Here is a 27,727-nt window from a genome sequence, read left to right as displayed (position 1 = left end):
GGTGTTTTTACTGTTTTTATTTAAATTAAAGGTAATGTTGCCTTTAAACATTCAAATAATCTGTTAGGGCTTGAAGCCCTTTAAAAATGCCGCCGACGTCGGCGCAGTAGTGCCGGACACTGTTGCCCTCTTTACGTCTTGAGGTGCGGCAGCTCCGTCCCTTCCATTTAAATTAGCCCCTTGTGAAATATCGTGGGAGCTCAGCAGCGGCTGATCCACGCGGGCGTACCATCATCTTCAAATCGCGCCGCTATTAAGATTCAGGCCATCGTGCCATGCTTTCTGTCTCATTTGCTTGCTGGTAAAAGGTTGCCTTCCTCACCAAAACCCTACACCTGATGGTCCTTTACGGTAATTACCAGTGCATTCAAGACCTGGCCTGAAAATTGGGTTTTACTTAGATTTTGTTAAGGCATTCTGTGCAAATATTGCATATACCGTAGCTGGATAACAAATAGTCAATAGCTTCTTAATAAGTGTTGCACCTTGGTGTAATGCTCATGTTTTTGGTCCCTGAAAACAAAATTACATTCTCAGGACTTGGTTCCTTCAAAACCATGTATTGCCATGTTTTTGTTAGTGGATTGTAAATTCTAAAGAAAAATACATATTTTTCAATTTATAACAAAGGAAATTATGGCCTTTAGCTATTATTAAAGAGCAGTATGCAGTCAAATCTTCTTAAATTGATTAATGCAAATTATCTGTTCATTTTAATTGAAATCGCAGAAAAATCAGCTCTCTGCTGTTGCGTTGAAATTGTTTAATTCAAACTACTGGATAATTTAATTGTTTTTCATGCAACAATGACTGAATTAACTTGAGTGGACTGCAAATCTCATGATAACCACCATACTTTTGTCTCAAAATGCTGCCTAATGCTCTCATTAGTAAGCAATGTAACTGTGCAAACCTCCATATTAAATGGGGGAGAGAAGCCAGCTCGTATGGAAATTATGCAGTGGGGAAATTTTCTGAGCATGGGCTAATGGTAAGGAATGTTGGCCACTGCCAGATCACACTGGAAAATTGTAGATATCACACCTGCAAATTTCCAATATGCACTGGCCAACTGCTGGCAGATGCTCAGATGAGTCAGACTACAGTGACAACATGGCAGCATAATGAACCCAAACAGATATTTGTTATTTATTTTATTTGCCGTGCTAAAACTAATATTTGCTATGTATACTGTACAGTATTGCAAATTTTGACCCTGTACCCATTGCAAGCTTTTGATACAAAGTCACAACCTATGCTTTTTCACTTGGGGTTTTCCTTACATTTTTTGACTCTGCCTAAAGATGGGTCCCTTGAGAACTCTATCAGCTCTTTAGCAATACTTGACAGTACTTTCTGGCATTTACTTTGTAACTGTCAGGGCTAAAGGTAAATGCGTGCAATAAAGTCATAAGGGACAACACATATCTTCTCTCTTGCTACAACATTATTTGCTGTTGTATAACATTCTAACGCTGTGGCATAGAATTCCTGGAAAGTCGTAATCGGCAATTCATGCCTATGAGTCCGCCCGTCACAGTGAATATGATCGATGGCAACTTGCACTGAAGTTTCCTAGAAATAACATTGGCCCAGAATTTGGAGTTGTAATGACAATGAAACTGTCAGTATTTGCTTTCTTTACTGTAGAAAACTGTCTGTATAAAACTGACAGAATTTTATGACATCTGCACAGGTGTAGTTAAATGTCGAAATCCAGAAGTTGCTGTCAGGGATACCCTGCTCCTCTACGGGCTGAGCTGTTGCAATCAGTATAAAATCAGTGATTTCACATGAACTTCAACTTTGCACACCTTATTCTCTGTAAAAATAATTGAAAAAGTTACACTTTGTTGAATAAGGTGTAACTGAGGTTTCAATGGCATATTAATTCATGATTGCTGCTGAACAACCTTTCTGGCCCTGAAAAACTAATTTTAGAATTCTGGAATATCATTTCCTCCATTGTAAAAGTTCCATAGATTGGGATTTAGCTCAGAGTTAATCATCATTTAACTCTCTTGATACTAAGTTACTGCTATGGAACATGTTCTCAAGTGTGTGATTTTGTACATCATCTACAGCATATTGCAGACATAGGAACATAGGAAATAGGAGCAGGAGTAGGCCATTCGGCCCCTCAAACCTGCTCCGCCATTCAACGAGATCATGGCTGATCTTCTACCAATGCCATTTTCTTACACTATCCCCATATCCCTTGATATCTTTAATATCTAGAAATTTATCGATCTCTATCTTGAACATACTCAATGAATGAACCTCTACTGCCCTCTGAGGTAGAGAATTCCAAAGATTCACCACCCTCTGAGTGACAAAATTCCTCTTCATTTCAGTCCTAAATTACTTACCCATTATTCTGAGACTGTGTCCCCTGATTCTAGACCCCCACCCCCTGCCAGGGGAAACATCTTTCCTGCATCTGCCCTGTCGAGCCTGTAAGAATTTTGTATGTTTCAATGTGATCACCTCTCATTCTTCTAAACTTCTAAGATTACAGGCCCAGCCTTCTCAATCTCTCCTCATAGGACAATCCCATCATCCCAGGAATTAGTTTGGTGAACCTTCATTGCACTCACTCTATGGCAAGTATATCCTTCCTTAGCTAAGGAGATCAATACTGTACATAATACTCCAGCTGCGGTCTCACCAAAGCTCTATATAATTGCTGCAAGACATCCTACTCCTGTACTCAAATCCTCTTACAATAAAGGCCAATATACAATTTGCCTTCCCAATTGCTTGATGAACCTGCATGTTAGCTTTTAGTAACTCATGAACAAGGACACCCAGATCCCTTTCAACATCAACACTTCCCAATTTCTCACCATTTAAGAAATACTCTTTATTTGTTTTTCCTACCAAAGTGGATAACTTCACATTTTTCCACATTATATTCAATCTGCCATGTTTTTCCCCATTCCCTTAGCCTGTCTAAATTCCCTTGAAACCTCTTTGCATCCTCCTCACAACTCACATTCCCACCTAGATTTGTGTCATCAGCAAACTTGGGAAATACTACATTTGGTTCCCATATCCAAATAATTGTTATAGGTTGTGAATAGCTGGGGCCCAAGCACTGATCCTTGCGATACCCCACTGGTCACAGCCTGCCAACCTGAGAATGACCCGTTTATTCCTCCTCTGTGTTTTATGTCTGTTAACCAATTCTCAATCGTGCCAGTATATTACCCCCAATTCCATGTGCTCTAATTTTATTTATGAACTGCTTGTGTGGGACCTCCACCACCGACACACGTGGCAGCAGTCTGTACCATCTGCAAGATGGGCTGCAGCAACACACCAAAACTCCTTCGACAGCACTTTCCAAACCCACGACCTCTACCACCTAGAAGGACAAGGACAGCAGATGCATGGGAACACCACCACCTGCAAGTTCCCTCCAATCCACACACCATCCTGACTTGAAACTATATCGCTGTTCCTTCACTGTCGCTGGGTCAAAATCCTGAAACTCCCTTCCTAACAACACTGTGTGTATACCTGCATCACATGGACTGCAACGGTTCAAGAAGGCCGCTCGCCACCAATTAGGGATGGGCAATAAATGCTGGCCTAGCCAACGACGCCCACAACCCATGAACGAATAAAGAAAAACCTTATCGAAAGCCTTCTGAAAAACCAAATACACCACATCCACTGATTTCCCTTAACTATTCTGCTAGTTGCATCCTCATAAAACTCCGACAAGTTTGTCAATCATGATTTCCCTTTCATAAATCCATGTTGACTCTGCCCAATGCTACCATTATTTTCTAGGTGTCCAGTTATCACATCCTTTATAATATTCTAGCATTTTCCCTACTGCTGATGTCAGGCTAACAGGTCTGTAGTTTCCTGTTTTCTTTCTTCCTCCTTTCTCAAATAGTGGGGTTACATTTGCTACCTTCGAATCTGCAGGAACTGTTGCAGAAACTATAGAATTCTGATGACCACCAATGCATCCACCATCTCTACAGCCAGCTCTTTCAACACTCTGGGTTGTAGATCATCAGGTCCAGGTAATTTACCAATTTTCAGTCCCATTAATTTCTCCAGTACTACTTTTTTCCTAATATTAATTTATTTCAATTCCCCATTCTCGCTAGTCAGTTGGTTCTCTAGTATTTCTGAGAGGGTTTTTGTATCTTCCTCTGTGAAGGCAGACACAAAGGCCTGGATTTTCTGCTGGCGACAGGGGTCTCGACTTGTGGAAAAAGCAATGCCGAGAACCATGCATCGCCTCTTCTCCTGAAGGCCTGCCAAATCTAGTGCCAATCAGGCACTTAAGTGGACAGTGGAAGGCCTTCCATGGGATCAAGCACCCCGACACTGGAAGTCTCACCCTCTGCGAGCTGCCAGCCAATCAGAGGCTGGCAGCTCTTCCACTGAGCAGCACCACTGTGGAGGCAGTGGCTGCTGCCCATGGAGCAATTACCTGCGGCCCAGGAGCAGCACTAAACCCAGGCCACAGGTAGGTTAGGGTGGGGGGACTCTTGCGGGGTTTGGGTCACAGGGGAGGGGGGTGCAGTGGGGTCACAAGTAAGGGCAGCCGGGTCCTCATTCAGGCACTAAATGCCTTTTGATGAGCGACCCCCCCCCCCACCCCACCCCACCCCACCCCTACCCTACCCAAATAAGCCACCCCCCCATCCCTGGACTAGGGAAGCAGTCCGCACGGTTTTTCATGCCAAGCTTCCCTAGTGGCGACAGGGCCACCCATTACACAATTAATTGCAGCGGCAGTGAGATGAGGCCCTTAATTGGGAATTAATTTCCCAGCTAAGGGCCTCAATTGGCGACGGGGCGAGAAGGCGTTCATATGGCCTTCCCGCCCCAGACTAAATTTTGGCAGAGGTGGGAATGTTGCAGAGACCCTCCACAGCCACCATGCCACCCAATTTTATGCTCTCCCCGCCTCCAAACCTCCCACGGGATGTGTATTTTTCTTGGACAACTTCTTTGACCATTATGTTTTATAAACTGACTGTTACAAGCAGGTGAGAAAGGGGTCTTGGGGTCCCTCTCAGCCTTCAAATGGTCTTACCGTAACAGGGTTTAATTTCAAACACACCGTGCTTTTATCTCCCCCTTGGTGAATCCTTGTTCACTGCTTTCCAATTATAAGGCAAAGAAACCAACACAAACAGATTTTTGTAGGTTGAAATTTATCAAACTTGAATTTAAACTCTAATTCGGTTGATGCCTAGGGATACACAATGCGCCCACGCGAGCATGCATGTGCGATGCACACATGCAAATAGAGACAGAAAAGAGCAGAAAAAAATAAAGTGGAAAAGTTTGAGGCAATATGTAAAGAGTTTTTGTTATCGTTCTTCGAGCTCACTGGAGAGTCCTTGATTGTAGGTGGATCTTGCTTTTCATTGGGGCCTAGAGTTCTTCTTAAACCTTGTTCGCTGTGGGAGACTTTTCGCAATTGGGGTTCATGTGTCTTCAGTGGATTCAGAGGCTTGTGAGAAAGAGATGGGGGCAGGCAGGAGTCTCAGCCCAGGAGCAAACAGTCTTTCTGAGTACAAACACTCTGTGGCTAGTTCAAAAAACCCTGGAACAGCCAGTTAGTCATGTGACCAGCCGGTCCGACCAGTCCTGGACCCTGTGGATTGCATCACCCCAGGATGCCCTGTAATGCGCTTCCCCACCCTCTCACTGTCTGGTGATCAACATCCATTGTGGGTTGAATGTGTCAGGGACTGGTCCTTTGTCCACACAAGCACCATCTGTTAGTATGCAAATGTTTTTTCCAGCCACAGCTGATCTGTTCAACAAGTGATTTCCTCGCTCCAGCAAAAGCTCAAAATCAATATTCATATGACAAAACCAATGTGCCTCATTCCTGGCAGGTAGAGGCCTGCATGACACTGACACTGAGATAAGGATCTTGTCCCACAAGGCCAACTGCATTAAACGTGTGTTGACTTTCTTTTAAAATACAATAGCATAAATGTTTTTGTTTTACAACTGAAAATATACAAGAATTATGCAGATGAATCTCATATTTTACTGTGAATTATCATGAAATAAATATCCCTAATAAATAAATAAAACTGTGATTCTTCATTAATGGCATTTACTCAAGATTTACTGGAAATTTGGACTTTCTATACTCATAACCCAGATGCATACAGTATCAATAAATACAGAGAAAGCTATCTCCTACAATTAGTATGGTCATCGTCACATTGCATTGAAGAAGTAAATAATACAATGTTGCATATCAAAATATATATATTATCTATAATATAACTATATATTTTATTCCTGCAAAAGTATTTCTGAATTGCTAAAATATTAAATTAATTTTTATATTTAAAATAACAATCACTGAAATTACTAGTATAAGGAATTTGTTGTGCCCTTATTGGCAGAGGTGGAGTTATATAAAGAAACACTTTAGTTTGTTTAGCAGTGCACTAAGGCACAACCATCTGTCAGTTTTTAAATAGAACTATTGGCTGTCGAAATGTGTGTGTATAATTACAGAATGAAGTGTACTGTAGAACCTTACACTGTGTAGTTAATATTGAATCAAAAACAGAATGTACTATATCCATTAATAATATCATTTATGAATCTGGAGATAAAGAATAATGAACTCATACTGATTTAATTAAAGCTATTATTATTCATCAGTAAATCAATTTAGGCTTGGAGAATTCATCGTTAAAAATGCACATTCCTTATAATCACTTTATTAACCTTGTTATTGAGCTGTATTGTATCTAGAGTAACTCATTGATATAAACTGTGAGTGAAACTCATGGGATGTAGTTACCAATTTGGGTTGAATTGATGATCTGGGTACATTGCACTCAAATTGCTCTAGTTTTCAAAGTGAAGTTATGGTTCAAGTTTCCTCTTGAACTTATTGCATATTCACAGATGTAAAACCTTCCATGAGCCAGTGCAATCGGGCAGCGTTTTAAAACTGAATTATTGATTTTTTCCTTTCATTAAAAACTATTCCTGAATATATTCAAGTGTGGTAACCTGGTGCAGTGTTATTAATCCAGTTGAAAAAGTGTTCATGAAAAATCTAAGCATTTTAATCTGAGTGTTTTGTACACCACGTGTGTATAAGCCAATTTTAAATAACTAATGACATTTGTCATGAAGACCTCACCTGCCAAGAATGAGGCACATTAATTTCGTCATATCAACATTAATTTTAAACCGTTGTTGCAATGAAGAAATGACTTGTGTTATGACCAGGTGAGAAAGGGGTCTGGGGGTTCCCTCTCAGCCTTTGCCTAGTTTAACCATAACAGGGTTTAATTTTAAAACACCATGCTTTTAGCTCCCCTTTAGTGAATCCTTGTTCACTACTTACCATGACAGCTCATTGCCAGCAAATTTTATAATATGGGACTAGAATTAACTTCCTTCAGTTCTGATAAAATAGGCTTGGTAGCAATTCATCAAAACTAGGATACTCTACCAATTCATTAAATTCTTGCATTCAGCAGGACAAAATAAATTGCATTCTGAGAAAAAGCAGTGTTGAGATTTAAACGTTAAGAATTGTAAAGAAAATTTCTTCTGTTCCCAAGAAAATCCTTTCAGATACCCTATGGCAGCAGAACAACAGTGCACAGGTTTATAGCTGTGAAGGACAAACTTAAGGCAAATGCCAAGAGTGCTTTCTTTACCCAGAGGGTGAACAATGGCCGGAACATGTAGTTAAGATCTTTCTCTCATTTAAAAATATGAAGACACATTGGAGAATGACCCTCCTTCAAACATATTTTCTAAAACTGTACATCGACAAAATAGAGAGAAATCAAACATGCCTCCAAGTTCCTCTTATCTACAGATAATGTTGCAACCATAGTTGTCATGCAGTTTCCTCCCAGGCTGTCTCTTAGAATGGATGTCATCATTGAGTTTCGATAAGGGATGTGTGTGCGATTCTTTTCTGCAAGTGCGATAATAACCTGTTCTGATATGTCAACGGTTGTTTCAAACTGTTTTTAGATAAAGGTAAAATTTTGGATTTGATTCCACTTCATACTAGTTAAGGTGTTAATTTAAGAAAGTAAATAAATTGAACTCTTGATATGTTCAAGATTGCTGCAATTACTGGAACCAAAGGCCAAATTTAAAAAAAAAGTTTTTAGAAAGGTAAGAAAAAATGGAACAGACATTTCAGTGTGGCAGTAAAAGAGATAGTATGGGGGAAAAATTGAGTACTGGACATGTTGGAGAGAATGAGTAATAGAGGGTTGGAGCTGATCCTATGATTTCCTGTATTCCTGTGGATAAAAGATGTAAAAAAAAATTGTTTTTGGAGAACAAGATAGAGAATAGGTTAAATGAAGTAGAAATAAATTTTTTGCAGAAAAATTGTTAAAACAGAGAAACAGAAAACAGTGTTGTTTTGGTTGTATAGGGTTAATAGAGTAATAAAGTTAATTAGAGTAATAAAAGGGTGGCGCAGTGGTTAGCACCGCAGCCTCACAGCTCCAGCGACCCGGGTTCAATTCTGGGTACTGCCTGTGTGGAGTTTGCAAGTTCTCCCTGTGACTGCGTGGGTTTTCGCCAAGTGCTCCAGTTTCCTCCCACAGCCAAAGACTTGCTGGTTGGTAGGTAAATTGGCCATTATAAATTGCCCTTAGTATAGGTAGGTGGTAGGGAAATATAGGGAAGGTGGGGATGTGGTAGGAATATGGGATTAATGTAGGATTAGTATAAATGGGTGGTTGATGGTCGGCACAGACTTGGTGGGCCGAAGGGCCTGTTTCAGTGCTGTATCAATAAATAAATAAATAAATTGGAAGGCAAAGGAATCAAATCAGACAGGTTTTCTTAGATTTAAACAAGAAAGATGAAAGTTTATTAATCTTAAACTCTAATTCGGTTAACGCTTATGAATACGCAATGCAAGCACTCTAGTATGCATACGTGATAAACACACATGCAGATAGAGACAGAAAAGGTAGAAAGAATAAAGGGGAAAAATTTGAGGCAATAGCTGGGTTTCTATTCACTGTCCTTCGAGTTCAATGTGGAGATTTTGGTTGCCGGTAAGTCTTGCTGTTCTTTGGGGCCCAGTGCATGATTTAAATTGTTTCGATGTAGGAGTCTTTTCTATCTTGAGGTTTAAGTGACTTCAGTGGTCCAGAGGTTTGTGAGAAAGCGAGAGAGAGTCAGCCAGGAGAGAGGCTCTCTTGTTCCAGGTTCAGTTACAATCTCCATTTGACTTCAAACTGTCCTGTTAGCACAATTCAAAACTCCAAGTTGGCCAGCAGGTTAGTCATGTGACTAACTGTTTAAACAAAGGCTGCATTTGCTGACAACACTGCCGCTAGGTGGTGCTGCAGTGGCATATGCGCAAATGCAGCATGTGCCACTAAAACGTCACAGCCTGCGACTTCAGGCAGCTGCCAGGACTAAAGATGGCGCTGCTCAAATAATCACATGGAGGCAACCTGACCTAAACACGTGGCAGCACACAATGGCCAGAGGGAGAGAGCGAGCGGGCCGGGGATGAAGGGGGAGCGGAGCGGAGCAGGCCGGGGATGGGGGGGATCAGAGCAGCCGGAGAGAGCAGCGGGGGGTGGGGGGAGCGGAGCGGTCGGAAAAAGCGGAGCGGCCGGAGAGAGCAGCGAGGTGGGGAGCAGAGCGGCTGGAGAGAGGGGGGTAGGGAGGAGGAGTGCGTTTTTCTGCACATGCGCCATAGACTTGCAACAGCAAAAGACGTACCGGACGGTCCCCGCACCCGGCGACACCAAGGTCTTCGGCCGCTCGCTCCCCAAGGCTCTCTATGGCCTCTCGCTTCCGGCCCCTGCCATCCAGCCGTTCCCTCCAGCTGCAGATCCCCCATCCAGCCACTCCCTCCAGCCAAAGATCCCCCATCCAGCCGCTCTCTCCCCTACTTCTCAACTGTACTGCAGGCATTCCAGCTGTCTGGTCCCTGCCTTTTGCATCCCCCTCTTCAGCAGTTCTGAATTTAACTCCCTCCCACTACACCCCCACCCCCCTTCTCCCCCTCACCCCCTTCTCCCCCCTCACCACCCCTCACACCCCCTCTACCTCCCCCTCTCCCCCTCACCCCCCTCTACCTCCCCCTCTCCCCCTCACCCCCCTCTACCTGTGATGGTTCAATGCTGCTCTCAGGGACAACATGAATGATGTGAGGGTGCGGGAAAAAGAAGCACATTTCTTTTGGACTATGAACATAAAGCAGGCCATTTAGCCCAGCTGTTCCCTGCTAGTGGTTGTGCTACTCCTGCACCTTCCCATCTGCTCCCATTTAATCCTGCCTACTACTATCAGCATCACCTTCCATTTCTTTGGCTCTTATCTACCTTTGCCTTAAAGCAACATTGGGGATGGAGAACGGTGTGGCTGCACTCCCACCTCACCAGTTGTGTACACAGCAAGAGCATTCATATTCGTGCTACCACTGGACACGGCATGCTTGTTTCTTTTAGTGCTCAGTCTCTTCTTGCTGAATGTTCCCCAAGCGCTTGACCCCTTTGGACGCCCTCTCTGCTTGACAGGCAGCAGCTGGCAATTGCAGAATCTCACAAGGCTCTGCATGGTTGTTTCAAGGGCGGATGGGGAAACAGGGGGCTGTGTGTCCATGTGCATTGCTCTGATGGGTGCAGTTACAGGTGGCTGAATATCAGTGTCCATCGGTACGGTGATTGGCTCTGCCAGTGTGATTGAACAGCAAGGAAAGGATCCCACTGGTGGGGGAAGTGGAGCTGTGAACAGGCAGGCGTATGTATGGTCCATCAGCTCTTTAGGCCAGGGGGTGAAACGCTCAGGATCCATGGATTGTGGCACGCGACTGATATCCAGCTCGTGGCCACCTCCATTCGGAGGTGCCTCCGGGCAATTGTTGGGCAAATTAATTGGCTCCATCTCATCAGCCAGTCCTTGCTGCCAGCGGAGAGTCTGTCGCCACAGCCAGTCTAGTTTCCACATGAATGATGCCGTTCCACTCTGCAGAACGGCCTGTTGTAGCTGATACAATTGATCTGAAAGCAAGCGGTATTTTTCATTGTAGCTGAGGGACCTTGGCTGTTCCTATGTAATCACAATGGCAGCAGCCATGCCTGTCCTCGTGGGTGTCTGAGATGCACGCCAACGGCAGTTGGGGACAAGCCTCTCCAAAGACAGAACGAGATGCCTCTGCACAACAATAGCATGTTTGCAAGGCAACAAAGTCTGAATGGAGAAGATGCAGCTGCAGGTAGCCTGGCCATCATGTATCTGCAGTGTGTACTGTTTGGCACCAGAAATCACAGTCACTGTTCCTTTGTCCTGCTGCTTGACATTTACTCGATGAATGTGGCTATGATCCTGATGCATCAGCTTCACAGTATGACTGGTGAATCCTGTGTAAAATGATTGTAGATCTGCTGGTGCCTCTGCGATGCGCTTGAAAGAGGCTCCCTGCAGGAATGTGGAATAGGAGCGCTCCCGATCCAGGACAGTATTGTGGAAGATCAGCGCTGAGATGCATTCCTTCATGGATGAGGAGGAGTGGAGCAGGTGCTTCATCTTGCCATTCTCTGACTTAATGTGATTGTTGGTGTTGTTTCCAAACGTTAGGACTTTACCGCATGAACATGATGCCCATCTCCTTCTGTGGAATCAGTTTGTAAGCAGGTAGTCCTGCAGGGGTGGGTAGAGGTGTCCAATCCTTTCTACGCAACTTGTGATCTTGTCCTCCAAAGGTGCATGAACCATTTCATTGCAGATCATAAACAACTGATCCCTCAGTTCACCATTCAATGGGTAGCTGCTGATCTTCCTCCTCATGCTCTGCATCACATGGAACTGACAGAGGAAAACCGTTGCAGCTGGGAGATGCTTCCTGATCTCATTGATATCCTTATCCACAATGGCTGATCTCACGCGGCAGGCGCTGGATCCCATGAAATCAATAAAAACCACAATCTCGTCCAACATCTGAGCCATTTTGTTCCTCACCATGGCATAGAACACAGCCCTGTCCCATCCAACATTGTCCTGCACCATCACCTGGTACAGAGGGTAGCCGCATTTATTCACTTTGTACGTTTCGTCCATGAACAGCAGTTCATGCCTGCAGGTGGGCCTTCATGGCTGGCGTCATGAAGGCAATATAGAGGATGTTGCTTCCCTGCAGGCCAAGCCGCACCATGGCCCCATCCTGCTGACTCTTCTCCAGCAGATCACACAATGCATCCATGTTGTCATCCCCTGTTTTGAGCCAGGACTTTATATTTCTAATGTCACTAAGGGTCACAGTCTTGTTGAATGAACGCTCAATATAATCCTTCAGCTGTTTGTTCCCAGTTTGCAGCTTGACTTCTACCTTCTGCCTTTCACCCTGGTTCAGTTGTCATCTCCTTGCATAGAAGCGTAAACATTCTGGATCCAAAACATGACCGGTATGTATGAGATGGTAGGAGTTGACACACAGTTTGTTCTTGCTCGTATTGAATTTCACACTGATGAAGACATCACAGCCCAGGGCGAGATACCCGAAAAGCTACACAGACATTCAATGAGCCCGCCCAAGTTCCTCGTACCCTCACCAAAACATCAGCCATCCCCAGGTGTGTTGTTGGCAGCAGTTTACATGCGCACCATGACAAGGTCCCAAAAGCTGGTGCGCACCTGTTTTGCAGTGCAGACGAGGTTGCGCAGAGATGGTCGACCAGCCATTGCTCCATCCAGGAAATCACAATGAAGGCAGTCTATAGACACTTAAACTGACTCTACGAGAGGTGGGGGTGGGGGGGGCATACTCTATAGAAACTTTACAGAAAGGAAAGTGACCGTTTAGATGGAAAGCTGTTCACTAGACTGGAGCACATGTACAGCCCCAGACAATGGAAAGGATTTTAGTGCAGTGCAGTGGACTGGAGCACATGCAGTGCCCCAGACAATGGAAATGTTTTCAGAGCAACTTACAACAGCAGAGCAACTTACCTTGGAGCAATCTCCTCTTTCTAATAAAAATGAAGCAGACTGAAATCTCCAAAATGACTAAATAATTGCGATAAAATGCCAGAAAATACCCGACGAAAACTCTCCTCCTTCCACTTTCAGAAACTTGCGCCGAAGCTTGACGCATGCGTGATTATCCGAAGGTTGACGCATGCGTGAATACCTGTTGGCGTCACATTGCTGTACGCGTAAAGCGCAAGCGCAGAGGCCGACCAGGCGCGTTGCCCGAAGATGCACATGTCACGTGATGACGTCATTGGCGCATGCACTAACCAGTCCTGGCAAGTCGTAACGCAGCGCATGTGCAGAGAGCAGGAGCCTGTCTGCGCATGTGCGCACGTGGGCGCAGCCTGATGACGTCAGTGGCCGGCTGTGTTGGCAGGAATCACTTTGTTCAACAAATTCCTACATTTGTGGATTTCAAAGCTCTCGGTGGGTGGGGGGGGGGGGGGGTGGAGGGGGGGATGTAGTGCTTTCTCTTACACCGATAAGATATGGATCATCATTGCCCAGACCAATTTCTGTTAATTGACTCAGTGAGCAATTCTTTTGTCTTTCCAAGCACTGTGTCTTAGTATGCACATGTTTTTTCAGCCACTGGTGATCTCTTTAAACAAATCATTTCTTCACTCCAGCAACAGTTTAAAATTAACATTTATGTGATGAAATTAATATGCCTCATTCTTGGCAGATGGGGGTCTTCATGACACTTTTTAAAGAGATTAGCAGTGGCTGGAAAACATTTGCATACTAAGAGACAGTGCCTGGAGACAATAGAATGGCTCCCTGATCCAATTAACCCAAATAGATTTTGAGCACCAGCCATTGAATGTGTAAGAAAGCCAGCAATCCAGGGTGTCTGCTAAGATGGAGAATCCACAAATGCAGGAGTTTGTTAAAACAGCTAGTCATGACTAACCCACTGGCCCAGGTTTTGTTTGAACTGCTCAGAGCACAGTTTGGGTCAGATTGCAACTGAATTTGGAAGAAGAGAGCCTTTATCCTGGCTAGCTCTCTCTCTCTCTCATGAATTTCTAGATCCACTGAAGACTCTTAAACTTCAAGAGAAAAGACTCTTATATCAGAACAAGTTTGAAAGTGTCCACTTGGCCCCAACGAAACAGCAAGATAACTGCAATCAAAGACTCTACCTCGAACTCAAAAGACAGTAAATAAACCCCAGCTATTGCTTCAAACTTTTCCCCTTAATTCTTACTCCTTTTCTGTCTTTATCTGCATGTGTGTATTTATTGCGTCTGCATGCTAGCATGGTTATGTCATGGATTCGTAGTCATTTTAACGGAATTAGAGTTTTAAGGTTAATAAACTTCCACCTTTCTTGTTTAAATCTAAGAAAACCTGTCTGGTTGATTTCTTTGCCTTACAGTTGGAGAGCAGTGAACAAGGATTCACTGAAGGGGGAGCTAAAAACACAGTATTTTAAAAATTAAACTCTGTTATGGTCAAACCAGGCAAAGGCTGAGAAGTAACCTCCAGACCCCTTTCTCACCTGGTTGTAACACATTAAAAAAACTATACAGAACCATTTACTAGTTTCATTGGTATAGTCAGTTTCTTAGTAAGTTAAATAATTTTAAATGCTTGAAAGCTTTTAAAAGGTGCATAGTAGCACTCTTGTGCCGAAAAAAAAATTGAATTTTAAGAGCCTCCTTGAAGAGCTGCAAATGGGCACAATCAGTAGAAACTCACCATAGTAATTAATTCAATCTGGGAATATGATTAGTTTTATGGGCAGGGCCTGCAACGAGCACAATGTTTTTTAAACCAGTGCAAATGATTGCAGATTCTCAATTTGCTCTCTTACGCTTAGCGTAACTTATGCTTGAAAGTCCTCAATGCTTTGCACTGGTTTGGTTGATTTCGGGCAAATTGTGCTGGAAAAAAGCTCAACTCCTTGCTGTTTATTAAACCAGTCTTAAGCTCTGGATTCTTTTTAAGCTTGAACCTTTTATTCAACAGCAACAACAACACCTTCTATTTATATAGCACCTTTAATATAATAAAACATCTCTTGGCACTTTACAGGAGGGTTATATAGCAAATTTAGACACTGAGCCACAATAGGCGATACTAAGGCATATGGCCAAAAGCTTGCTCAAAGAGGTAGGTTGTAAGGAGCATCATAAAGGAAAAAAGGGAGGTAGAGAGGTTAAGAAGCTTAGGGGGGCAGTTCCAGAGCTTCGGGCCTAGACACAGCCACCAATGGTGGAGCAATTAAAATTGGCGGTGTTCAAGAAGTCAGATATCTGGAAGGGTTATGGGGCTGGAGGAGATTACAGAGATAGGGAGGGACAAGGCAATGAAGGAATTTGAAACAACGATGAGAATTTTAAAATCAAGTCATTGCTTGACTGGAAGCCAATGTTGGTCAGCAAGTACAGGGGTGATAGGTGAATGGGATTTGATGCGAGTAAGGACACATGCAGCAGAGCTTTGGATGACCTCAAGTTTATGGAGGGTAGAATGTGGGAGACCAGCCAGAAGTGTGTTGGAATAATCAAGTCTAGAGGTAACAAAAGCATGAATGAGTATTTCAGCAGCAGATCAGCTGAAGCAGGGACAATGTCGGCTGATGTTAGAGGTGGGAATAGGCAGTCTTAATGATATGCGTTCAGAAACTCGTCTTGAGGTCAATTATGAAACCAAGGTAGCAAACAGTCTGGTTTAGTTTCAGATATTTTCCAGGGAAAGGGATGGAGTTGGTAGCTAGGGAATAGAGTTTGGAGTGGGGATCAAAGACAATTCCTTTGGTCTTCCCAATATTTAATTGAGGAAATTTCTGCTCATCCAGTACTGGATGTCAGATAAGCCATCTAACAATTTAGCAACAGTGGAGGAGTCAAGAGAGGTAGACCTGGGAGTCATCAGCCTACTGTGAAAATTAACGCTGTGCTTTCAGATGATGTTGCTGGGGGGGGGGGGCGAGGTGGGGTAACATGTAAATGAAAAACAGGAGGGGGCCAAGGATAAATTGCTGGGGGACACCAGAGTTGATGATGTGGGAGCAGGAAGAGCAGCCACTGCAGATGATTTTCTGGTGAGATTAGATAGATAGGAATGGAACCAGACAAGTGCAGTCCTGCCCAGATGGATGACAGTGGAGAGGCATTGGAGGAGGATGGTGTGGTCAACTGTGTGCAGACAGGTTAAGAAGAATGAGGAAGGATAGTTTACTTTTGCTACTGTCACACAGGATGTCATTTGTGACTTTGATAAGAACAGTTTCAGTAATCTGATTGGAGGGATTCAAATATGAAGTTTTGGGAAAGATGAGCATGGATTTGGGACACATCATCACACTCAAGGACTTTGGAGAGGAACGGGAGGTTGAAGATCGGGTCGTAGTTTGCAAGCACGGTGGGCCAAGGGTTGTTTTTCTGAGGAGAGGGGTGGCAAATTTAAAGGAAAGAGGGACAGCACTTTAAACGAGAGAACTGTTAACGATATCAGCTAACATGGAGAGCAGGGGGCAAGTTAGGTGGTCAGTAGTTTAATGAGAATAGGAGTGAGGGAGTAGAAGGTTGGTTTTATGGACAAGATGAGTTTGGAGAGAACTTGAGGGTGTTGTGGCATGAGCTTAAGAGAGGACCGCCTTAACAAAATGACGGTCACCAAGGAAATGATGTCCTGTCACACATGACCAGGGAGTTGTGGGTGGAGCCTGAAAGAGTGAGATGTGGCAACATTTGGGTACATTTCTTTCTGAAGACCTCCAAATATTACATCATGGCAACATTTGATTTTTTCTGAAGAACAAGGAACAGCTGATTTCTTACCTGGAGTGGCTGAGGATACAGGCAGAGAGCTCAGAATTGACCCCAGGAGGTGTTGAAACTCTGTGAGTACAGCAGGCAATTTGCCAGGAGATCGGAGCTTTCAACTAATCTGGCAGTGGGTCGAAAATTTGAAAAGAAGTAGTACAGCCATGACTGCTTTACTTTTCCCTTTTTCTGCTTCATGGGTGGGGCCTAAGCCAAAAAGAGCGGGAAGGGCTCAACAATGCCACTGGAGGTCCAGCACAAAGTAAAAGGTTGGTTGTGGCAGCTGCCGGTACTGAAAGCTGCTGTCCTCTAAAAAAAACTATCAGTTAAAAAAACAGCACTCAGAGTTTAAAAAAAATCAAACAAGTTGTGTAAACAAAGAACTGCTTTCTTGGTTTAAAAGAAACTGAGATGTGTAAACCAAAAGCAGCTGCAGTCTTCTCACTCTTAAAAGGGACAAAAATAAACCTGTCTGAAAATGAAAACCTGTAAAAAGTCCTATATCTGTAAAAAAAAAGTGTGAATATCCAGAAAATGACTTTCAGGTATCCAGTTATGGAATGGAAGGCATCGGACATGGTGTCTGAATTTAAACTGCTTCTACAACCATTGGAACTGTGTTTCCTGGATCAAGAAGTGAGCTAACCAGAGAAACAAGCTATAAAAAATTAAGATTGCACTGGGCAATGAGGGCCTGCAATGGATTAATACACCAGGAGTGTCAGCTGAGGATCAGAAGGATCCGAGCCATCTATGGACATTCCTGAAGGAGCATCTCTAGGTGAAGGTGAATTTCTGAGTACATAGGCTTGAGCTTATGACCTACCGGCAAAGGCAAGATGAGTCCATTGACCAATTTGTTGCATGGTGCCGAGATAATGCTCAAGAATGCAACTTTGCAGATATTGAATTATCGTAATGGGTTATAGAGTTAGTAATCACGTCTACCTTACTAGAGGCCTTTCAAAATGAGCTACTAGGAAACAAGAAAGGGCACACCATAGATGCACTACTCAACGATGCAAGAAAATTTGAAGCCACCATGGTTGAGCACCAACAGTTACAAGCATTGGGGGCAGCTACGACAATTGTTATGGTAACCAAGGCTCATAAGTCTGCTAAGCCTTGTGACAAACGTGGCCTGACTCACCCAATTTGTAGTTGTCTGGTGTACCAGGACCAGTGCAAAGCTTGTAGCATGCGAGGACATTGGGCAAGACAGTGCAGAAGGCCGTGCTTAGATATTGCAGACAGGAATGGTGGCTGATCACATGCAGAGAGAGCATATGTAAGGCAGGATGGCAAATGCAACAAGACGCATGCCAACACATGACAAAAGCCCAAGCAGGTGCGTCAGGTCAGCAGAGAGACAGATTGCCAGGAGGACACGGATGAAGAATATACTTGTGTGAACAGCCTATAAGCATTCCACATAGTTAATTCGGATCAACATGTTATGGTGCAATATGAGGCATTTGCCATGATGAGCATAAGCTCAAAGTAAAAATCGACACCAGAGCAAGTGCAAATTTTCTGTCCTTCCGATACTGTTTCAGACAGTTACTGTTTGGTCTGTGCATCAGCCAGGACATTTTCCAACAATACACAGACAAGAGAATGGAAAATATCCTGGGCTGTATTGGTATAGCCAACGATATTGTGGTGAGGGGGTGGATCAAGGCAGAGCATGACAGAAACTTGCATTTGCTAATGCTGGCTGCTCATTGTGAGGGCCTTGTGTTTAGTTGGGCACATCAACTTCTTTGGGTCGATATATTCTGCCACAGGAATACACCAAGACCCGAATAAGGTCGAAGATGTCAGAACTATGCCAACCCGTCAGGACCAGGAAGACCTAAAACAGTGCCTAGGGCTGTTCAGCTTTTTGGCCCCATACATCCCCAATTTTGTTGAATAAGCAGCACGTTTAGGGAACTGCTGCATTGAGATATCCCTTACTTGTGACTGGGAGACCACCAACAGGTGTTTGAGTCCTTAAAGTTAGCTCTGTCAAGTCAAAATAGCGTACTACAGTATTAGGCGGCACAGTGGCACAGTGGTTAACACCGCAGCCTCACAGCTCCAGCGACCCAGATTCAGTTCTGGGTACTGCCTGTGTGGAGTTTGCAAGTTCTCCCTGTGACCGCGTGGGCTTCCGCTGGGTGCTCCGGTTTCCTCCCACAGCCAAAGACTTGCAGGTTGATAGGTAAATTGGCCATTGTAAATTGCCCCTAGTGTAGGTAGGTGGTAGGAGAATGGTGGGGATGTGGTAGGGAATATGGGATTAATGTAGGATTAGTATAAATGGGTGGTTGTTGGTTGGCTGAAGTGCCTGTTTCAGTGTTGTATCTTAAAATAAAATAAAGTACAAAGAGACCAGGCTCGAGGTCGACGAGTCCCTAAAGGAATTAGGCGCCTGTATCATGCAAGAAGGGAAGCCAATCGCCTTTGTGTCAACCAGTTTGTTGCAAACCCAATCCAATTACTCAAACACTGAAAGTGAAACCTTAGCTCTGATTTTCGTATCGCCTGGTTTCACACCTACTTGTTCGGAAAATATTTTACCGTGGAGACTGACCACAAGCCACTTGAGTGAGATGTTTATTGGTGTGGCTCCTGCAGTAGCTATGTAATGTTCTGGTTAAGTTATCATAAAAACCCACATTTTGTTTGGATATTACTTGCAGTCCTGTTAATTTTAGAATTATTACTGTGCAGAAGGAGGCCATTAGGCCCATCGTGCCTGCACCTGCTCTCTGAAAGAGCAATTCCCTCAGTTCCACTCCCCTGCCTTCTCCCCATAACCCTGCACGTTCTCCCTTTTCATATAACTGTCTAATTAACTTTTGAATGCTTCAGTTGAACCTGCCTCCACCACATTCTCAGGCAGCGCACTCCAGACCTCAACCACTCGCTGCGTGATAAAGATTTTCCTCATGTCACTTTTGCTTTTCTTACCAAATAACCAAATACTTTAAATCTGTGCCCTCTCATCCTCGATCCTTTCATAAGTGGGAACAGTTTCTTTCTATCTACTCTGTCCAGACCCATCATGATTTTGAATACCTCTTTCGAATCACCTCTCAGCCTTCTCTTCTCCAAGGAAAACAGTCCTAACTTCTCCAATCTATCTTTCAACCTGAAGTTCTTCATCCCTGGAACCATTCTCATGAATCTTTTCTGTACTCTCTCCAATGCTCTCACATCTTTTCTAAAGTGTGGCGCCCAGTACTGGATGTAGTACTCCAGCTGAGGTCGAGCTAGTGTCTTATACAAGTTCAACATAATCTCCTTGCTCTTGTACTCCATGCCCCTATTAATAAAGCCCAGGATACTGTATGTTTTATCCAGCATTCTCTCAACCTGTCCTGCCACCTTCAGTGACTTATGTACATATACACCTAGGTCCCTCTGCTGCTGCACCCCCTTTAGAATTGTACCCTTTATTCTATAATGTCTCACCATGTTCTTCCTACCAAAATGAATCACTTCACATTTCTCTGCATTGAATTTCATTTGCCACCTCTCTGCCCATTCCATCAACTTGTCTATGTCCTTTTGAGGTTCTACACTATCCTCATCACAGTTCACAATGCTTCCAAGTTTCGTATCATCTGCAAACTTTGAAATTGCGCCCTGTACAATCCAGCATGATCCTGGAATAGTGAGCAGTTTTAGCAGACAAGAGAAGGACCCAATAGTGCCTTATGTGGTCCAGCCAGCTCTGGCGGTGAATGGCTAAACTGTTATATCTTTTCAAGTCTGTCCACTGATTATACTTTTTTTTCCAGCTCCAGCTACCGTCTGTGTTATATTTAGTCATGTGGAGTTAGAATTGCAGTGTGCAATATTAGGGACAAATGCATTGATGTGATTCTATGAAATTACTCTATCTGCTACTTTAACCCATTGCTTAACATTTGTTGAAATAGCAAAGGGAGGAATTTATTTTCCCCCTCCTCTCAAAACTATTGCCATCCACTCCATCTCTCCTTGAAAAGCCAAACCTCAACTACTCTGTCCTCTCCAATTGCCACGTCATCTGTAATGTCCTCTTCCTTGTTAAAGACCTCAAACATGTCATTGCCACCCATTCTACACCCACCTTCCTCATCATTCCTTGCTAGAATCTCTTCAGTCTAAGTTCTGTCCTGTCCGTAGTACCAAAATTGCCCTGGTCAAAGTATCAATAATATCCTATGAAGCTGTAAGTATGGCATGCAATAAAAACAAGAAATGCTGGAATCACTCAGCAGGTCTGGCAGCATCTGTGGAAAGAGAAGCAGAGTTAACGTTTCGGGTCAGTGACCCTTCATCGTAACTCATGGCATGCAGTTCCTCCTTGACCTCTCCAAGAACACTCCATCCTACTCCACTGCCTCTCTTCTACAATATCATAAACACAATATCACTCTATCATAATTATTTTCCTACCAGATCCAGTCTTCTTCTTCTTCTTCTTCTTCTTTGGCCTCCTTGTCTCGGGAGACAATGGGTAAGCACCTGGAGGTGGTCAGTGGTTTGTGGAGCAGCACCTGGAGTGGCTATAAAGGCCAATATTAGAGTGACAGACTCTTCCACAGGCGCTGCAGAAGAAAATGTTTGTCGGGGCTGTTACACAGTTGGCTCTCCCCTTGCGCTTCTGTCTTTTTTCCTGCCAACTGCTAAGTCTCTTCGACTCGCCACACTTTAGCCCTGCCTTTATGGCTGCCCGCCAGCTCTGGCGATCGCTGGCAACTGACTCCCACGACTTGTGATCAATGTCACAGGACTTCATGTCGCGTTTGCAGACATCTTTAAAGCGGAGACATGGACGGCCGGTGGGTCTGATACCAGTGGCGAGCTCGCTGTACAATATGTCTTTGGGGATCCTGCCATCTTCCATGCGGCTCACATGGCCAAGCTCCAGTACAGCCAAGATATCTCCTGAAATTATATTACGTGTTCACATGCTTACCTCTGGTATATGTCGAGGTTCCACTCTAACTATCTCCTATTCGCCAACTCTGTGCTCCTTCTTGGTGGCATAACTTTAAGGATGGGTCAGTTTTCATACTTATGTTGATATAACCAGCTTTTATCTCTTTACTCAATTCAAGTTCATAACTACTATCAATTTGCTTGATTGGCTGTCCAACATTTGGTCATAGATGAGCCAGAACTTCCTGCAGTCCAATAATAGCAAGATCAAAGCCATTCTGTTCAACTCCCATTAAAAACTCTGAATCTTAGCTCCCGATTCCATCCCCTTACTTGCATTGTCACTCAGGTTGAGCTATATGGTATAACCACAACTTGATAACCACATCCACATCAGCACCAAGACTACTGTTGTAACATCATCCACCTCTCTCACTGCCTCACCTCCACTGCTGCTGAAATTCTCAGCCATGCCTTTATCAACTCCAGGCTTGATTTTCCACCATGGACTGAACTTGCATTCGGGGGTCAGAACCTTACGCCTGGATATTTTCCTGGTCCCAATCCCATGCCGCACCATCATTGCTGACGCAATGCTATTTTTAAATGCAAAGGGCTTAATTAGCCAGGGGCAAGTGTGGTACTCCATTAGTGGTGCCAGGACTGGCATGGAGGCGGGACCTGCAAAATGAGGACCCTTTGAAAAGGCAAACAGCAGCCATAGCTGGGCTTGCTGTTCACTGAAGAGATGGATCCACAAGGGAGAGAAAGGACCAGCGCTGTCACAGTCAGGCATCCATGGGCGACACCACACTTCTTTGATTCCTCCCTTGAGGCACTAAAAGAAGTAATTGGGGACTAGTGACATATATTATTTCCCAGCATCTGGGAAAAGGATTGCTCCTAGAGACACAAAGAGGGCCAGAATGAAGGTGGCGACAGAGGTCAGCAGTTGAGCAGTGACCCAAAGGACGTGGTTGCAGTGTCGAAAGTGATTCAGTGACCTGATAAGGTCTGGAAGGTGAATGGCAAGCTACACCTGGGTGACAGTCATCAACTCTGTATACAGCAGCAGGCAGACAAGCTGAACTCACAGAGTGTCGATAGTTCTCCCTAACATTATCAGGTCAAGTACCTGGTCATATCACAGACGGCAGCCATCCTCACATATGGGGCGTTATTTAGAAGGGGACATCGCTGAGGGGTGCAGCAGTTCATATGAATGTCATGCTGAAATAGGTGAGGGAGGGCAGCCTACTCACAAACCATTGTTTCTTCATTATGCAGAAAAAGAGAGCACACAAGGCACAGGAAATAGTTCGAATGGGTTACAGTGTGACCGACCTCCACAATCTTACCCTGATGGAGGAGGTGACACTGGAAATTGCCAGGATACTAATGCATCAATCCATGGGCGATGATGAGATGGGATGCCGTGATGCCACCTAGGTCTGCAGCTGAGCTCTAAAACCACCAGGTTGCATAAAAATTCAACCCCACAGGTAAGAGACTGCCATGGGGGCTGTGAGGCCTCAGGTCATTATGGACCAGAGTACTAATATCCGAGACCATCTGCCTGGATAGGCACAGACTCCTGTCGTATTTGCGCTCTGTCCTTTGCAGATAGTTGACTCTTGGGCAGTAGACCCAAGGTCTTGGGTAGGACAGTTTTCCTTTTTCCCCTTGCAGCCCCTGCTGTGCTTCTTTGGCCTCCTGCACTCCAGGAGGTTTCATCTGCTGAAGCTCATCCTGGCTCTCTGACCAATGTCAGATTAGCATGTTCCCATCTGAACTCCCTCAGCTGAGCTTTGTGCATTCACCAAGCGGCTGACGCCATTGCCTGGGACGGACTGCCCGCCCCCGCCATGTCATCAGGGTGGGTGGTCCACCCTGGCTATTTAAATGAGCTGCCACGCTTAATATTGCGTGGCTCCACAACATGCGACCCACCTGGGTGGACCACCATTGTTTTCATCTGTCATTCCAGCCCTGTGTTTTCCCTGTGCCCTTCTATTGAATATTGCAAACTGCTTCTGATAAGTCTTTCAATTAACTCCTCAACAAGCTCAATAGCATACCTTTCAAAATTGTTTCACGTTCCAGAGGCTGTGGAACCCAGTGCCACCCTTTGGGAAAGCAATTTTCAAATCGCACCTGCACCCGCTCCCACTCCGCTGGCATTTGAAAACCCAGGCCCATAACTTTGGCCCACTATCCAAGCTCCTGCTTATTCAGAGCACTACCACTTACATATATCCCATATTTTATTAACCCTGTTCTTGCTGATTTCCACCTATCTCTCAACACACTGATTTTAACATTCTAATCCTCATCTACAAATTCCCCTGTAGCTTTGTGCCATTGCTGAAGTAGTGAAGGTTGAGGAGAAGGGAGCATGCAGTAGACCCAAATCAGAAGAGCAGAGGGTGAGAGCCAGCATATATGTAGTCCTATGTGCCAGCTCATGCCCTCTGATCTGCTGGTTCAGGCCAACCATCAGTGGCAGGGCCTTCAACCATACAAAGCCTCCAGGCTGGGATCCCTTTGCTGAAGTAATCATCTTTCAAAAAGCTTGCTCTCTTTAATCAGGCCTTCCATCACCTTCCCAACTCTTTCCTCAACTCCTGCTTAATGTCTGACTTCTCCAGGCTTTGTAAAACTTCTTGCGATATCAAAAAAAAGAAAGATTTGCATTTATGTTGTGCCTTTCATGACCACAGGATATTCCAAGGCCTTACAACCTATAAAGTATTTTTGAAGTTTAGTCACTGTTGCAATGCAAGAAACATGGCAGCCAATTTGTGCACAGCAAGCTCCCACAAGCAGTAATGTGATAGAGACCAGATAACCTGTTTTTGTGGCATTGATTGAGCGATAAATATTGGCCAGGACACCAGGGATAACTCTGCCGCTATAGAAACACTAAAGTCGCTTTTGTTTGTAACTAGTATTGCGTAAGATTACAAAGCAAAATTGTACATCAAATAAATCTGGTAGCAATAATGAACTAATGCTCTCTATGTACATCTTTCAAATTCACACAGGCATTGCAGTTAAAGCAAGAATATTAAAGGTAGTATGTTGAATAGAATTTGGCTTAGTGACGATATATAACTTATAGAAGGAAAAACATTCATCACAGTTCCAATGAAGGGTCCCAAAGGAAGCATTCAGCTATCCTTTTTTCCGAATACTGACTGAGCTGTTGTTTACTTCTGGCATTTTCTATTTTTATTCCAGATTTTTAACATTCGCATCTTTTCATTGCCTCACAGTTCTTATCAGTTTTACAAGGCAGCATAGGACACACAATGACTAGCAAATGTAAGCTTTATTGTATCTGCAAAGGACTATTTAACAGCAGAAAGTGGCTTCCCCCAGGCAAAGACAGGTAGGCTCTAGGAAATATGGCGCAGACATATGATTAACCCAGCAAATTAATTATCTTCCATTGCTAGGTTCATGCCCATTGCATTTTATCCTGTCAATGCAGGTAGGTAGGATACGCTGATGATGAACAGTTGCAGGTTAGAGGTGACAGATGTTCTAGCTTCACCACAGTGCTAAACAAACCAAAGTGCTTTTTCTTATTAACGACTTTGCTGCTGCCAGTGCATCTGTTTGTCTGCCTGTTTGTCACATAGTAGGGAGAGGTAGCACTCAACTAATTTCTTGATTTCCTGAATTAAATTTAAATCAGAGTCATTACATGTCTATCTTAATATTAGCCCACTTATAGCTGCAGGAAGTTGTAGTTACACTATATAATAATTGCAATCCCACATAACTAAATACAATGAGTCTGGAAACAAGCGTTAGTCACCATTGGTGTCAGCAGTGGTTCAGAAGTAGCTCTCTCCCTTCAGAAGATTATCCCACTCAAACACTTGAATGCAAAATCTAGGCTCATCCTCCAGTGCAATCCTGAGGGAATGCTGCACTATCAGAGGTGCTGTCTTTTGTATAAGACTTTAAATTGAGGCCCTGCCTGCTATCTCGGGTAGACATAAGACCTCATGTCACTAGTTTGAAAAAGAGCAGGGAAGTTCCCTCCAGTCAATATTTATCCCTTAACCACTATCACTGAAAAAAAGGGTGTCTGACCATTATCTCAATGATATTAGTAGGAGCTTGGCTGTGTGTACATTGGCTGTCATTGTTCCTAAATTACTAGAGTGACTAACTTTAGAAGTGCTTCATTGATTGTAAAGCACTTTAGGACATCCTGAGGTCATTAAAGGTGCTACATAAATGCAAGACATTACTTTTTTTTAGTTCGGCTCATAAATAAATACACAGCACTCACTTGATGGTCAATGTAAAGCAATGTTATATCAGGCAACATCAGATCGAGTTAACAATCCAACTTTCCAGCATATCATCTACTATGGTCCTGTTGAATAATAAAAGGGTTAATTACAAGAGGAAAGGTAGCATTTAGTTGCATATGTGCTCACACTCTTATTGGTGCACTCCTGTTGCTTTGAATGGCAAACAAATGCAGCATCAGGGTGGAAGAGCAGATTAGGGTCTCTTGACCAAATAAGAGTTTTGTGTAATAAAACATGTAGTATATGAAACAGATTGAGTGTAATGAAGCTCAAATACAGCTTAGAGGATGCAACATGATGGTTGTTACAAGGACATGGCTGAAAATTGGTCATAATTGGGAGTTAAAGGTTTAGGGAATTTTAGAAAGGATAGGGAAACTGGAAGAGAAGGAAAGGTAGCCTTATTGATTAAAGATACTATGGCAACATTAGTGAAAGAGAATATAGACAAGGAAAAGCAATCAGCCTCTACATTTAGAATTGAGGAATAAGGGAGGATCTAAACTGTAATGGAGTTGTCTAACGGTCTCTTGATAGCAGCAATGAAGTGGCAAAATATATTCATTCAAAGGTTAGAAAGGTTCAGAGCAACATTTTAATGAGAGGCTTAAATTTTCATATAGATTGGGAAGAATGGAATAGTTCAATAAGAAAGGTATTGAATTTCTTGAGTGCATTCAAGTTAGTTTTCTGGAGCAACCTGTTCTAGAACCAACAAAAGGGCCAGCCATTCCAGATTTAGTAATGAGCAATGAGCCAAACTTAGTTAATAATCCAATAGTAAGGGAACATTTATCTAACAGTGATCATAATATGATTGAATTCAGTGTTAGGAATGAAAAGAAGAAAATTATCACTTTTACTAAGATTTTAAATTTTAGTCAGCGTACCTTTACTGGGATGAGACAGATTGCCAACTGGTCAAAACTGATATTGGGTAAAACTACACGTGAACAGTTAGAGGTCTTCAAAAAGGAATTTAGCTTAATACAGAATCAGTGTATATGCCTTAGGGGCAAGGACTCTACCGACCAAATAAAACAGCCTTGGTTAACAAAAGAGATGGGAGATAACATAAAACATAAAAAGAAAGAGTATATTAAAGTACAAAGAATAATGTAAATCCAGGGGATTGGGAAAAATATAAAGAACAGCAAGGGAATGCAAAAATTATTTTATTTTATTTTATTTAGAGCTTCAAAAAGGAATACAAAAAGAAACTTGTGAAAGATATCAAGATTATCACAATAATATTAGAAGAAAAAGGGTAGTGAAGGGTAATGTGGGCCTTTTAAAAACAGATGGGATTAATATAATGTAATAAAAATAAGGAAATGACAGACTTGTTGAACAATTACTTTTTGCCTGTATTCACAATAGACAAAGTTGATAATATACCTCACATTCCAGGCAAATTAATAATGAATTAAGACCTGGAACTGTTGTAATGTTATGGAACCTCCATAGCCTCATCAATTAACATTGGAATATGTGAAGTAAACTAAACATTCAACAGGATACATTATTGAAACATTATGATGATGAAGATCTAACTCATTTGTCAAGAGGATTTTGTAAGGATCTCTCTCAATGCTTAAAGGTTCAACTCACACTCAATCCTAAAACTACATCTTGATCAATAGAGTGGAATCATGCTGGATTTGGCTACGCTAACATTAGTTTTGGCTTAGTGAATGTTAATGGCATACC

General features: G+C 43.3%; 1 long non-coding RNA gene across 1 annotated transcript in view; it reads right to left on the bottom strand.

Annotated features, from left to right (window-relative positions):
• The window catches only part of LOC137379561 (uncharacterized), a 69,717-nt gene that overhangs the window by 26,391 nt on the left and 15,599 nt on the right, over positions 1-27,727 (bottom strand). Inside the window, exon 2 of the long non-coding RNA XR_010976859.1 lies at positions 25,993-26,079. This is a non-coding gene — a long non-coding RNA (uncharacterized lncRNA). The remainder of the gene's footprint in view (positions 1-25,992; positions 26,080-27,727) is intronic.

This window comes from Heterodontus francisci, chromosome 2 (assembly GCF_036365525.1).
Source record: "Heterodontus francisci isolate sHetFra1 chromosome 2, sHetFra1.hap1, whole genome shotgun sequence".
Taxonomy (NCBI): domain Eukaryota; kingdom Metazoa; phylum Chordata; class Chondrichthyes; order Heterodontiformes; family Heterodontidae; genus Heterodontus; species Heterodontus francisci.
This window is presented reverse-complemented; position numbering and strand designations above follow the sequence as displayed.